Genomic DNA, 15941 nt, shown 5'->3' on the forward strand with positions numbered 1-15941 from the left:
ATATAAAAAATGAAACAAAGGCATGCTGTCCATCTACAACTATAAATTTTTTTTTTTTTTTAAAAAGGGGCATGATGGAGGAAAGCAGCTCAACTCAAACCTTCCAAGACTTGTTCCCAGAGACCTAATTCCTGTAAATAGGTCTCACCTTCTAGCCACCCATTCACGAAGTCAGAGCCCTCGTGATCCAATCATTGCCTGAAGGCCCTCTCTAACTCGAGGTGCATGTAGAATCAAGCTTCCAACAAGTGAGTTTTTAGAAGACATTCCAGATCTAAACTATGACAATCATCATCAGATGCAGCTTCTTGGCCTTGGTCTTCCAGAATCATGACATGGAATGAACTGCTTTCTCTATGTGGTTGTAGAGACAATGTAACACCAACCCATTCTATGGTGTTATGTTACAGGCAACAGAAAATGGACTAATGCAAAGGCACTTTGAGACCCAGCCTCTCACCCCTCAGGGTCCTCCCACCATTTCCAGGTATATCTCCTGTGCTCCAGGCCTGCTGGCTGCTCTGCTCTTTTCTTAGCTTGTCCCTTTAAACTTTCTCACATGCTGTTCCTTCTGCCTGCCACCTGTTTCCTATCTTTAGTGGAAAAAGTTGTGTTCATTGTTCAAGACCCAGTTTAAATGCAGCTTCTATGTGATGCTTCATTGATGTTGCCTTGACAGAGGGACTGGACTCTTCTAAACATGTCTCCAGTATGGCACCAGCATGTTTACAGCTGCCACTCCGTATATGCAGGTTCTGTCTTCATGGATTTGAAGATAGAAAAATTGCAGATAGAAAATACTGGGGGGGGGCTGGGGATGTGGCTCAAATATTAGTGTGCTCGCCTAGCATGCGTGAGGCACTGGGTTCAATCTTCAGCACCACATAAAAAAATAAAATAAAGATATTGTGTCCACCTAAAACTAAAAATAAATATTAAAAAAAAATACTGGGGGGGGGGATTGCTTTTGAGCACTTGCCTAGCAAGCATGAGGCCCCAAGTTCAATCCCCAGCACTGAAAAAATTTCTTTTGTATTAAACAAATACATATTTCTTTTTCTTGTCATTGTTCCCTAAATAGTAGTATATAACAACTATTTACACAGCATTTACATTGGATTTGGTATTTTAGGTAATCTAGAGATGATTTAAAATATACAGAGGATGTATCTAGGATATATGCAAATGTAATCCCATTTTACATAAGGGATTTGAGTGTTCATGGATTTTTGGTATCAGTGGGGATCCTGGAACCAGTCCCTTTCAGATATTAAAGGACCATATTATCATCTACTTCCATGCTCCTTGACCCCCATCTTGCTGCCTGCACATTAATATTTTCTATTATAGTTCATTCTGATATTTTTTAAGTACATGCTGGTCCATCTATTAACATAATTTTACTATAGTTAAAAAAAATCTGCCTAGGTGGTAGGGACTAAGTCCTTAATTATCTTTCCATTTCCCAGAGCTTAAGATAGTAATAAATGTTTGCTTAAATAAATGAGGGAATGATTATTTAAATGGGAGTGAAAGTATCACTTGAATGAATAAGCAAATATGTCAATGAATGAATAAGTGGATGAATGAGCTGGTGAGTGAATGAAGAGGCTAGTGTGTTGTGGGAACCAGCAGCATCAGTCAATAGGTTCCCCAGCTCTTGCACCCTTAAGTGCAGGGCTTCTCCAGCTGGGATTCTTGGTCATTCACCATCAGACTGTCTTGGAGAAAGTAATAAAATGTAGACCCAAGCCAGGTGTGATGGTGCACGCCTGTAATCCCAACAATTTGGGAGGCTGAGGCAGGAGGATTGTGAGTTCAAAGCCAGTCTCAACAGATTAGCAAGGCACTTAGCAACTCAGAAAGACCCTATGTCTAAATAATGTTCATAGCAGCACAATTTACAATAGCTAGACTGTGGAACCAACCCAGATGCCCTTCAATAGATGAATGGATAAAAAAATGTGGCATTTATACACCATGGAATATTACGCAGCACTTAAAAATGACAAAATCATGGAATTTGCAGGGAAAGGGATGGCACTAGAGCAGATTATGCTTAGTGAAGCTAACCAATCCCTAAAAAACAAATACCAAATGTCTTCTTTGATATAATGAGAGCAACTATGAACAGAGTAGGGAGGGAGAGCAGGAAGAAAAGATTAACTTTAAACAGAGACATGAGATGGGAGGGAAAGAGAGAGAAAAAGGAAATTGCATGGAAATGAAGGGAGACCCTCATTGCTATACAAAATTACATATAAGAGGTTGTGAGGGGAATGGGAAAATAAACAAGGAGAGAAATGAATTACAGTAGATGGGGTAGAGAGAGAATATGTGAGGGAAGGGGAGGGGGGATAGTAGGGGATAGGAAAGGTAGCAGAATACAACAATTACTAATAGGGCATTATGTAAAATTGTGGATGTGTAACCAACGTGATTCTGCAATCTGCATTTGGGGTAAAATTGGGAGTTCAAAACCCACTTCAATCTAATGTATGAAATATGATATGTCAAGAGCTTTGTAATGTTGTGAACAGCCAATAAAAAAATGTAAAGAAAAAAAATTTGTAACTTTAAAAAATATATATTTTTAATATTGTTCTAGTGCTAATCTCTTCCATTATGTTAGTAAACTGGCTATTTGCTTATAGAAAAACTGATTATTGTATGTTGGCTTTGTAAATAATAAATTTACTTGTGAAAATATATGCAGCAATAAAGCATTACCTTTGTAAATTCAAAAAAAAAAAAAAGAAAAGAAAAGGGCTGGGGATGTGGCTCAGTGGTTAAGCACCCCTGTTATCCACCTTAGACCTGCCACATCCACCTTTCTGGGTGAAGCACAGGAGCCTGCATTGTTTAAAGCTATCCAGATGATTTTGAAGTGTGCTGACTTATGAACTGACTATTCAGGGCCTCCCTGAACTGGAGGATGGCAAGAGAACCAAGTTGGCTATAACAAAGGTAAAAGCCTCATTCCATCCTTCTTGCCCCACCACAGAAGGAAAGGGACTTCCTGTGAGCCTGCCCCTCCTCCACCATATCCCTCTGGCCAGCAATGAGGGGGCGATAGACCCATCCCACACTGCAGGAGAGCAGAAGACAGGGTTACTATAGCAACATATTAAGAGCTATGAAGCCACTTCCGGTCTTCTCATCTGGAAAGGAGTCAAGCTTTGGGGCAGGAATGGAAAGGGAAGATCACTCCCCTGCTCCCCACATCTCCATAGCTCACAAAGCTGCACGTAGTTGTATGTTACAAAGCTCTTTCACAGGCTATACCTTCCAGAGAACTCACAGGAAACTAAGAAGTGGTATTTGCATTTTTACAAATCTGAAAATGGGGCTAGAGTCACCTGCCATGCCAGTTGGTGGCAGAGCTGGTTTTGGAATCAGACTTTGTGATTTCTAAGCCTGTGCTCTCTGATAGTTGCCTGCCCTGGGGAAGTGACAGAGGAGGACTCAGAGCAAGGATCCCATTGGTGCTGGGAGATTGGGGTATATATATTGGCCCACTAAACCTGGCACCTCTCTAGGAAAGCTCACAAGCAGAAAAGCTTCCAAAATATGCCCATGCAAGCACACATGTAGCACATGTATATATACCGAAAGAAAGTGTTAATACAACAGCCTCACATGCAGATACCTATGCCTGAATGTACGTATGTTTATATCCAGATACACAAACAGCTGTAAATATATCATTGGGCATATATACCTGTCCATACATGGAAACAGACATAAATTGATTGCCTTAATGACTATTTCCCTTTTTTTCATGTTTTTAGTTGTAGATAAACACAATGAATTATTTATTTATTTTTAAGATTTATTTTTTAAAGCTTTATTTATTTATATGTGGTGCTGAGTATAGAACCCAGTACCTCATACATGTGAGGCAAGTACTCTACCACTGAGCTGCAACCCAGACCGACTCTCCTCTTTTGTCATGTGACTTTGTAGCACCTCTCCTCTGAGAAGGGGCATCTAGTCCCCCAGCCTCTGAATCTGGTCTTGGCCACATGACTTGCTCTGGCCAATGCAATGTTAACAGACACCTTGAAAAAATGATCCTGTGCTCTGCTTCTTTCCTGATCCTTGCCTTCTTTATGTGAGATCCTGCCTAGGGTGTTAGAGGATTGGATACAAGGTACAGAACCAAGTCACCCAGTGTATCCCAGGGAGACCATCCTAAATCAGCCAACCTATGGCCAACCACCAGAAGAGTAAGACTGACTAAAACGAGAACTGCAAAGTTGAGTCATGAACCAGACTGAGTCATGAGCCAGATTCATATTTATTGTAATGTGGCACTGAGGGTTTATGTTCAGTTCATTATTATACAACGTCACTTTACTAATAGATAATTGATATACATATATACCAGTGGGGAATTTATCATGGAAAGAGGCCTAAGCAATGTGTTCATTAGGCCGTATGGTTTTGTAAGATGTGTAAAAGTATTATTCTCTCTTAAATAACAGCTTCATTCAGTTATATCTCATATACAATAAGATTCACCCTGTTAAATGTACAATGCAGTGGCTTTTAGCATTTTCACAGTTATACAACCCTCACCATCATTTAATTCCAGAATTTTTCATCATCCCAAAAAGAAAACCCCCATGCTCATTAGTAGTTACTCCCTACTCCCTTCTACCCAGCCCCTGGAAGTTGGTAATCCACATTCTGACTCAAAAGATTTTCCTGTTCAGAGCATTTTATGGAATCATACAACAGGTTGCCTCTTGTTCTCACTACTTTCACTTAGCATAATGTTTTCAAGGTGCATCCATGTGGTAGCAGGTGTTATCACTTCATTTCTTTTTATGGATGGATAATAGACCATCTTATGTATATGCCACATTTTGTCTGTCCATTCACAGATGATGGCCATTTGGGAAAAGCAATACATTCTTACCATTGTCAGGACTGATAACTCATTCTACTCTGACTTATTTCCTGTAACACTTCCCTTGTGATTTAGGCATTTGGGGAAAGTTGTTTGGGGGTAGGTTTAGTGTGAAACCAGTGTGATGCACAGATGTTGTTCATTGTCCCTGCCATATATAGGTTATTATTATCTATCCTGCTCTAGCATTGGCTTCCCTACTACCCTGGGGCCAACTTTTCCTGGGTCCTGATACAAAGCAGCACAACCTGAAGTTGTGCTGAATTATTTCAGTGAGATGGAAAACATATAAAATAGTTCGTTAGAATTCCTTACCAGAGGGACCCAGACCTGAAGTTGTCCTGTAAGCCACCAAGCACGAGTATCAAGTCACACATCTTATACATCCCAACTCTTGGTAAAAACAAATGTCACTCAACCATGCCAGGGGAGAGGCTGATTTATCATTCTTCCTTCTCCATTGAAGATATTAAAATATAAAAATTTCAAATAAAAAGTATACAACAAAAAATAGGAAATGCATTTCAGAAGCTATCAGAAAGTTAAAGCATTCATTATTTTCTTGGATTTGTGATGTTACTGTTACTTGCCAGCTTTGTATAATCTTGAAACATTGTGATTTTAAACATCTGAATATTCATATATATATAAATAAATTTGCATTGATACTTCTTAAGTCTTTTTCTTAAAGGGAGTCCCCCAAATTGCATAAACTTGACCTTCCTTCCCTAAAAAATTCAGATCCATCCTGATACAGTGCTTAAGACCACTGTGCATACACACACTGGCATATCCCCAAAAACAGACACTCTCCAGTGTCAGACATGAGAAGAAGAATCAGCTCTGCTCTTTTTTTTTTTTTAAGAGAGAGAGAGAATTTAATATTGAATTTTAGTTTTCAGCGGACACAACATCTTTATTTGTATGTGGTGCTGAGGATCGAACCCTGTGCCGCGCGCATGCCAGGCGAGCGCACTACCACTTGAGCCACATCCCTAGCCCTAGCTCTGCTCTTACAAGGCAAGAGACTTCTTTGGTCACAAGTATGAGCTCCAGGACAACTTGGAGACGTCCCCCTACTCAGCAAAATTGCTTTTGTTTACAGTTCTGCTTTTCTCTTCTTACCTTGGACCACAGATACTTCTAGTCTTTTAAAGCCCAGCCTTTCTACTCCCTTCTTCCTGGTTTCTGGAAATTTCCAGCAGCCTTGTCTGTTTCCTGTGAAAACTCATCAGCTTGTCTACACCCAGGCATGTAGCAAGGAGAAGTAACTACCCTGGGGAGATTTGAAAACAAGGCTTATCCCCCTGGAAGATACTGCTGATTGTGAAATTTTGACATGGTGAAAAATGGAAATAATTGTGGGATCTCCAGCCATTTTGTGTTTTTTTCTGTTGCTGCAAGAGTACCAGAAATTGGATAATTTATACCAAAAAGATATTTATGTTTTACAAAAGTCTTGGAGGTTGGAAAGCCCAAGGTCAATGACCAGAGTTTTCAGGGTCTTTCTTCTGTTGTGTGGGGAATCTCCAAGGAGAGTCAGGCATCACATGGTGAGTAACCTAGAGCAATTCTCTCCTCCTCGTTTTCCTGCTTCTCCTCCTCCTCTTCTTCTGTCTCTCTCTCTTTTCTTTTCCTAGTGCTGAGGATGAAACTCAGGGCCTCGCACATGCTAGACAAGTACTGTGCCACTGGGCTACAACCTCAGCCCTCTCCTCCTCCTTTTAAGTTCCATTAGTTTAGGGCCCCCAATTTATGGCTTCATTTAAATGAGGCCCATTTTAGGAGGCTCTGATTTTCTGTGCCTGTCTTGTTTCCTTCTCCTCTGTTCCCTCTATCCCATCTCCACATACTATCCTTGGATTATGTTTCCATTCTCCTTAATACCCCACAATGGGAATTAAATGTCAACATGAATTTTGGTGGAGACATTCAAACCATAGAAACAGTCTTTTCACCTCGCACAGGTGTGAGGGCTCCTCTCTGCCTTAGTTTCTCCCTGTGTGTATTTTTACCTGCTGTACTCCTCTTTGCTTCTCATCCTCTTTGTATCTGTTTGGCCTGTATTTCAGAATCAGCAAGCTTTTTCCATAAAGATCTGGATTGTAAGTATTTTGGATTTTGGAGGACACATATAGTCCTTGTTGCAATTCCCCAACTCAGCTAGTGAATGAAATCAACCCCAGACAACACTAAAAGGAACAAGCAGGGACTGGGGTTGTGGCTCAGTGGTAGAGCATTTCCCTAGCTTGTGTGAGGCACTGGGTATGATTCTCAGTACCATATACAAATAAACAAAATAGATTCTAACTTACTGGCCCCATTTTTAGAGTGTTAGATACCTGAGATCAGAGCCTGATTCTTTACTTACCATGGAATCTGCAGGGCTCAGGAGTGTGCTTAGTGTGGATTGAGTGCTCAGCCATACCAAGAGGCTATAATTCTTCCAGTCTGCCATGCTGTTTTCTCTTTTATCCCTTCTGTCTGTGAAACTTCAGCCTCTCCCAAAAGTCTGGGAAGAGAATTAAGCTGGAGTGACTAGGGGCACCCAGAAGGACCAGCTCCACCAATCAGGCTGTATCTCAAGGACACTTACACACCCCTTTCCCTTCCTTTCATTTGTTCATTCAAATGGGTAGTGATAATGTCACTGGCGGGTTCCTTTGTGCAATCAGCTCATCCTCAGAGTGGGAGTTGTATTAACTTCTGGACTTTGACATCAGTCCAGTTAGTCCTGTATCTGTGGGTTTCACTTTCACAGATTCAAACAATAGCAAATCAAAAAAATCCGGAGGGGCTGGGGTTGTGGCTCTGTGGTACAGCACTTGCCTGACACATGTGAGGCACTGGGTTCTATCCTCAGCACTACATAAAAAATAAATAAATAAAATAAAGGTATTGTGTCTGTCTGCAACTAAAAAAATTTTTTAAAAAAATATTTGGAAAAATAGTTGTGACTCGTGGCCACTTGTTCACACAGGTCCTTGAGGTACTTGAGGAGGACCACCGGCACCTGTACAGGAATCCCAGCCATGGCTCCCATGCAGGACACCCAGCCACTGCCCATGTGCCAGGAACTGTAGCCATTACTCCCGTGTGGACCCCCATCTACAAATGTGGGGCTCCTCCTGTCGCTTCCATCTTGGGACATTGCAACCACTGCCACAGTCCCTACACACAGTAGCCTGTACCTGGAGACTTTGCACTGGGTCCAGAGACAGCCACCAGCCACAATACTGCATGCTACAGAGTTGCATCTGAACACATCATTCAATGCTGCTGCCCGACCTGACACCCCATTGCTGAAAGCCACCACCTCCATCTTGGGACACCTTTGTTGCCATCTTTAGTTCGGCCAACTCCCAGCTTGGAACACTGGCTGGGGCTTAGAAGCAATATCAAGGTACCGAAAGTCGCTAACTCCCCCCTCAACCCCGCACAGTGCTTGTGGCTATGTGGCTGGTCCATAGCTCGCAAAACTGGGTCCTGAACTACCTAATATAAAACAGCTCTCCAGGACAGGTACGCAGCCCCAAGAATGCAGCCCACAAACCTCGGGAGAGAAAGGTTCCTGATTGGTAAGTAGAAATTAGAGACTAGGAATTTCAAGGTCTACAGGAAATATAAGAGATAAGACCATGTGCTCACATCACATGAGTGAGTGCCAAAGGAGATCCCTGGACCAACCCTCCCACCCTAACCATCACCATCCTGAGGGTGGAGATACCAGCAAACAGACAACCCGACCTATTGGATGAGAAGGGAAGCTGGAAAGATCCTCATCTCCAACAAAAACAATCCTTGTATCTTCCTTCAAGATTTTCTTTTTCCTCTATCCTCCCACCCTCACATCCCCAACATTTGTGAAACCCACTACTTTTCATGAATTAGGCTACCAAAGACTAGGATGTCTGATACAGTGGTATTGTATATTCTTTTATCTCCTATTTTTACATTTTTTACTTTTTCTTAATATTTGTTTGTTTTTTATACTCTACTGTCTTCCTAAAATCACTTTCTCTTTCTTCTCCTGCTCCTAACCAACTTATTTAGATTCCTCTTTCATGCTTTGTAAGATCTAATAACTCTATAACCTCACATCTTACCCACTCAACATTTCATTTACACCTCACTACCAGTTCCTTGTCCACCATTAGAAACTGTAGATCCTTTTGCAAATGTACAGTTTAAATTGTAGATAATAATTGAACTCATCATTTCTGTATATTGTAACAAATCTATAAACATCTAAATAGCAGCTATTTGGTTTAAGGTTGTATATTGTTTTTATTTGGATCTGTTTACATTGTGCTCCCTCTTAAAGGAGAGATATTGGAAATCTGCAGGGACACTATACGCTTATAGGGTAAATACTATAAAGCTTTGGATCCGCAGTGCTAGAAAGGAAGACACATGAACAACATGAAAAAACAAGGGAAGAATGTGCCCCCAAACAAATCAAGATACTACATTATTAGAAGCTATGGCCAGCACAACAGAAGAAATGACAGAGGAGTTCAGGATGTATATAATTAAAATATTCTGAGAGATCATTTCAATAAAGAACTACATAAGCAAATACAGGAAACAAAGATTACTTCAATAGGAAGATAGAGATTCTGAAAAAAAATTCTTGAAAAACAATAAACCAAATTAAAAGCTCAATAGAAAGCACCACCAACAGATTAGATCACTAGGAAGACAGAACCTCAGATAATAAAGAAAAAATATATAATGTTGAAAAGAACATTAACAACACAGTGAAGATGTTAAGAAACCACTAGCAGAACATTCAAGAATTATGGTATAACATAAAAAGACCAAATTTAAGAATTATCAGGATTGAAGAGTACCTAGAGTTCCAAACCAAAAGAATGAACAATCTATTCAAAATAATATCAGAAAATTTTTCGAACATGAAGAATGAATTGGAAAATCAAATACAAAAGGCTTACAAATGTACAAAATCACAACAGATCCATACCTTGTCACATTATAATGAAAAAGCCTAGCATATAGAATAAGAAGAGAATTTTAAAAGTCACAAGAGAAAGGAATCAGATTTCATATAGGGAGAAACCAATTAGGGTATCTGCAGATTTCTCAACCCAGACCCTGAAAGCTAGAAGATTCTGGAACAGCATATACTAATCTCTGAAAGAAAATGTATGCCAATCAAGAATTTTATATCTAGTAAAATTAAGCTTTAGATTTGATGATAAAATAAAAACCTTCCATGATAAACAAAAATTAAAAGAACTTAACAGCTAGAAACCCTGCACTACAGAACATACTTGGCAAAATATTCCATGAGGAAGAAACAGAAAACAACAATAAAATCAGCAAAGGGCAGTATTACACTAAAGAAAATAGTAATCAAAGGAGAAACTAAGTCAAGTTAAATACCAAAAATAAATGAATATAACCAGGATTTGTAAATCATGTCTCAATAATAACTCTGCATATTAATGGCCTAAACTTGCCAGTCAAAAGCCATAGACTGGAAGATTAGATTAAAAAAAGACAACAATAGGGGCTGGGGATGTGGCCCAAGCGGTAGCGCGCTCGCCTTGCATGCGTGCGGCCCGGGTTCGATCCTTAGCACCACATACCAGCAAAGATGTTTGTGTCCGCCGAGAACTAAAAAATAAACATTAAAAATTCTCTCTCTCTCTCTCTCTCTCCTCTCTCACTCTCTCTTTAAAAAAAAATAATAAAAAAAGACAACAATATGCTGCCTTCAAGAGACTTATGTCATAAGAAAGACATCCACAGGCTGAAGGTGAAAAGTTGGAAAAAAATATACCACTCACATGGACTGTGGAAACAAGCAGGGATTTCCATCCTCATATCAAATAAAGTAGACTTTAAGACAAAGTTAACCAAAAGGGATAAAGAAGGATATTTCATACTGCTTAAAGGAACCATACATCAACAAGACATAACAATTATAAATATATATGCCCCAAACAATGGAGCATCTACATTCATCAAACAAATTATTCTCCAGTTCAAGAGTCAAATAGACTACAACACAATAATTCTGGGTGACTTTAACATAGCTCTTTCATTACTGGATAGATCTTCCAAACAAAAGCTGAACGAAAAAACTATTACTCAATAATATAATCAATAACTTAGACTCAACAGACATATATATAGAGTATTTCATCCATCAACGAGCAAATACACTTTCTTCTCAGCAGCACATGGATCCTTCTCTAAAATAGACTCTATTATGCCACAAAGCAACTCAGTGAATACAAAAAAAATTAAAGATACTACCCTGTATTCTGTCAGATCATAATGGAATTAGATTAGAAACCAGTGATAAAATAAAAAATAGAAGCTATTCCAACAATGGGTTACAAAAGACATTAGGGCTGGGGTTGTGGCTCAGTGGTATAGCACTCGCCTTGCATGTGCAGGACCTTGGGTTCAATCCTCAGCACCATATACAAAAATAAGCAAGTGAAATAAAGGTGTTGTGTCTAACTACAACTAAAAAATAAATTAATTAATATATATTTTTAAAAAGACATTAAAGAGGAGATTTAAAAAATTCTTAGATGTAAATTAGAACATTGATACAACATATCCACATCTCTGGGACACTATGAAGGTAGAACTAAGAGGAAAGTTTATTGCATGGAGTTCATTCCTTAAAAGAAGAAAAAGTCAACAAATAAATGACCTAACATTACATCTCCAAAGCCCTAGAAAAGGAAGAACATATCAACACCAAAAGCAGTAGAAGACAGGAAATAATTTAAAAATCAGAGCTGAAATCAATGAAATTGAAACAAAAGAAACAATTGAAAAAAATTGATAAACCATTAGTCATAGTAATGAAGAGGAGGAGAGAGAGAACTCAAATTACCAACATCCATGATAAAAAAGGAAGTATCATGATGGACACTATAGAAATACAGAAGATAATTAGAAATTATTTTGAAAATTTGTACTCCAATAGAATAGAAAATATTGAAGGCATCAACAAATTTCTAAATTCATATGATTTGCCCAAACTGAATCAGGATGATATACACAAGTTAAACAGATCAGTTTCAAGCAATGAAATAGAAGATGCCAGAGAAGCCTACCAACCAAGAACAGCCTAGGACCAGATGGATATTTAGCTGAGTTCTACAACACCTTTAAAGAAGATCTAATACCAATACTCAAATTATTTCATGAAATAGAAAAAGAGGGAACATTTCCAAACTTATTCTATGAGATCAATACCACCTTGATTCCTAAACCAGACAAAGATACATCAAAGAAAGAAAACTTAAGACCAATATCTCTAATGAACATAGATGCAAAAATTCTCAATAAAATTCTGATAAATCAGATACAAAAACATATCAAAAAGAGTGCACCATGATCAAGAGGGGTTCATCCCAGGGATGTAAGGTTGGTTCAACATACGAAAATCAATAAATGTATGTCATCACATCAGTAGACTTAAAGATACAAATCATATGATCATCTCAATAAATGCAGAAAAATCATTCAACAAAATACAGCACCCCTTCATGTTCAAAACACTAGAAACAACTAGGGATAACAGGAACGTATCTCAACATTGTAAAAGCTATCTATGCTAAGCCCCAGGCCAAAATCATTCTAATGGAGAAAAATTGAGGGCAGGGCTGGGGATGTGGCTCAAGTGGTAGCGCGCTCGCCTGGCATGTGTGCGGCCCGGGTTGGATCCTCAGGACCTCATACAAACAAAGATGTTGTGTCCACCGAAAACTAAAAAAAATAAAAATAAATATTAAAAAAATTTATCTCTCTCTCTCTATCTGTGTCTCTCTCTCTTCTCTCTCTCTTTAAAAAAAGAAAAAGAAAAAGAAAAGTTGAAGGCATTCCCTCTAGAAACTGGAACAGACAGGGATGCCCTCTTGCACCACTTCTATTTAACACACACACACACACACACACACACAATGGAATATTACTCAGCATTCAAAGAGAATAAAATCACGGCATTTGCAGGTAAATGGATGGAGTTGGAGAATATTATGCTAAGAGAAGTAAGCCAATCACCAAAAACCAAATGCCAAATGTTTTCTCTAGTATCATCCATAATGGGGAGGGAAGAACATGGAGGAATGGAGGAAGTTTAGATAAGGCAAAGGGGAAGGAGAGGAAGGGAGCGGGTAGGGGGTAGGAATGACAGTGGAATGAGATGGACATCATTACCCCAGTGTACATGTATGAAGACGTGGATGGTGTGGCTCAACTTTGTGTACAGCCAGAGACATGAAAAATTGTGCTCTATATGTGTACTATGAATCGAAATGCATTCTGTCATATATAACAAATTAGAATGAATAAATAAATAAATAAAAAGAAATAAATATATATTTTTTAGTATCTGTACTAGCACAGGTAGGCCTTTTTCCTTGTCATTATTCCCTAAACAGTAGAGCAGAACCATTATTTTCATAGCATTAATTGTATTTGGTATTATAAATTATCTATGGATGATTTAAAGTATATGGGAGATTTGCATCGGTTATACACAAATACTGCATCACATTATGTACTGGACTTAAGAATCCACAGCTTTTGTTATCCATGGAGGTCCTGAGACAATAGTATTTACTAAATGCTGACACTGCACACAAGGCTTTCCCTTATAGTCTAACATGGAAACAGAAAAGCACTACTAGCCCAGGTATTGAAAACACCAAAATGTTGTTAATGAACAAATGGATGATTGGTTGAGCAGAGCATGTTTAGGGAAAAAGAAGGACTGGTTCTGTCAGCAGCAACCAGACACATTTTCTAAGAGGAAGTTGTGGGGCTCAAGGAATCAGGACAAGGTAGTCTAATTCCTTTCAACAAAGGGAGGCATTCCAAGAGTGACCATGGGAAACCCAGGACAGCTTTGTGCCAGATTCTAGCCCAGAGGAGGAAGCTATGCAAGGATGTGAGGTGCCAGACACTTTATAGATAGGGACACTGAGGCTCAGTGGCACAATTGACTGTTGGAAGGTACCACCAGGAGTCCAAAGAGAGATTTCTGGTACTTCAGAGAAGATAGTATTGTGCTCTATATGTGTGTTTTTGATTTTAGCAATAACTCCAGGGCAGGCAGCTGCTTGGAACTCAGTCCAGGGGTACCCAACCAGAATCCTTTCCAGGAAACCCTCACCAGAGCTCTGAAGTCACAAAGACAAGGGTTTTGTTTATCTTTAATGCTGATCAGTACCAGAATCTTTGTTGAGTAGTATAATGTCTGTTAAAAAAAAAAGTTTTCAGAGGTGAAATTGGTGACATGTTTGACAGCATAATGGATGCTAGAAACAGGCAGTTGGTAAAATTAGTGGGATTCAGAATATGTGGCTTGGTTTGAATACATTAGAGACCCTCCCTCCTCTGGCATGAACAAGGTGTAAGAATCCTGTAAGCTGTATTAATGGCACCTAATAGATCTGCATCCAGCCATTGGTTAAAGGTGATTCCGATCACCTGATCTGGCCTGGGACTTTTACAGAATATGACTCTAGAATATTCTATTTCTGCCTTACATTTAAATGAATTTAATAACATGTTGCATGTCCTGTTTGGGGACTACTAGCTCAAAGGACAGTTGCTTAATAAATGTCTTTGTAGAGACAGAATTCTGTCCATGGCCTGGTTATCTGAGAAATTGTGGGGAACCAGCAAATCCTTCCTCTCTCCTAATTGCTGGCTCCCACACAAGCCACCAAAGAGAGCCTAGAGCTGTGCCTTTCATATTGTCTTTGATCTCTTTATAATAATAGCCCAAAGAGTTACTGGGTCTCCTAACTCCCAGGACATAGCTATGCACATGTAGTTGGGAGGGGCTGAGAGGCAGCTCTGCCACTTTCCAGAAAGTGTCTTCATTCATCTCCACCACTGGACCTATAGCCAGAAGCCATCAGCCTAGCAAATGGGATGGTGAGGAGAATGAGACTGGGTGGCTACTGCTTCCAGAATTCCATTAGAGATAAAGATAGGTTTCTGGAGCCATCAAAGTAATTTTCAGAGCTTCCTCTCCATGACTCAAACCCCAGACCCAGGCATCCCTCTGTTCCATGGCTTTTCTGGGAATTTCCTCCTTGTAAAGATTGTGAGAGTCTGGGAGGCAAGGAGACCAGAGGAAAGGGAAAGGAATAAATCCACTTCACACCAAGATACCTTGCCTTCCTCTGCTGGACCGGTAGAGGAGGCCATGATGGAGAAAGCCCTGTGGCTGGACACCCTGAGAAAGCAGACTTGGGTGGAAGAGTGGGTGGACTTTGAGAAGATGTACATTCCTGTAAATTCTTTCACTCTAAGACAAAGTGAGCCTAGCAGAATCACCAAGGACTGGGCTGTGGCACACGAGCTGGCCCTCTGACAGGCTGGTGAACCTCAAGCTGTCTAACCACTGGCATAGTCCCCTAAAGCCTTCCAACTTCTTGGATAGTACTACCTGCTGCAGCAAACCCATCTAGTTCTGAACTGTGGCCCAGTTGGTTTGGGCTGGACAGCTACCCTTAGGCTCCTTTAGTGGTAGAGCCAGCTGGGTTTCACACAGGGTAATGCACCTCCTCCCTTTAGGTAGACACTACCCAGAGACTCTCTGGACCCTGAAGTGGTTCTAGGGTAGCTGGCCCAGTTGCCCACATTAATGACCCTAATAGTACCTTTCTATTGGTTGTCCCTGCATGTTCTCTCCCTGCTTCACTCCCCTACTTAACCCCCTTGCCACATTCTGAGACCCTCCTTGGGGAGGACTTCCTGATCTCTGAGGAGGCTTGGTCACCTTCTTCTACCATCTGGAATTTCTTGCTCATAGCATTTACTATGGTGTATATATGGTGTGTCCCCCAAGGGTTCCTGTGTTGGAAATTTGGTCCCAGTGTGGCGGTATGAGAAGCGATGAGACCTTTAAGAGAAGGGCTTAGTGTAAAGTTAATTAGATCATTGGGCGTGTTGCCTTCAGAAAGGAATGATGTTGTTCCCTCTCATGAGATCCTGTTTATTTCTCCGGAGACTGACTTGT

The 15941-nt window shown here is 40.0% G+C and overlaps 1 long non-coding RNA gene across 1 annotated transcript in view; it reads right to left on the reverse strand.

Moving 5' to 3' along the window:
- LOC308638682 overlaps nucleotides 1-15941 on the reverse strand; it is a 73902-nt gene that overhangs the window by 11068 nt on the left and 46893 nt on the right. The window contains exon 2 of the long non-coding RNA XR_014019906.1: nucleotides 7287-7427. This is a non-coding gene — a long non-coding RNA (uncharacterized lncRNA). The remainder of the gene's footprint in view (nucleotides 1-7286; nucleotides 7428-15941) is intronic.

The sequence above is a fragment of the Spermophilus citellus genome (assembly GCF_964194105.1).
Source record: "Spermophilus citellus genome assembly, chromosome: 19".
Classification (NCBI taxonomy): Eukaryota; Metazoa; Chordata; class Mammalia; order Rodentia; family Sciuridae; genus Spermophilus; species Spermophilus citellus.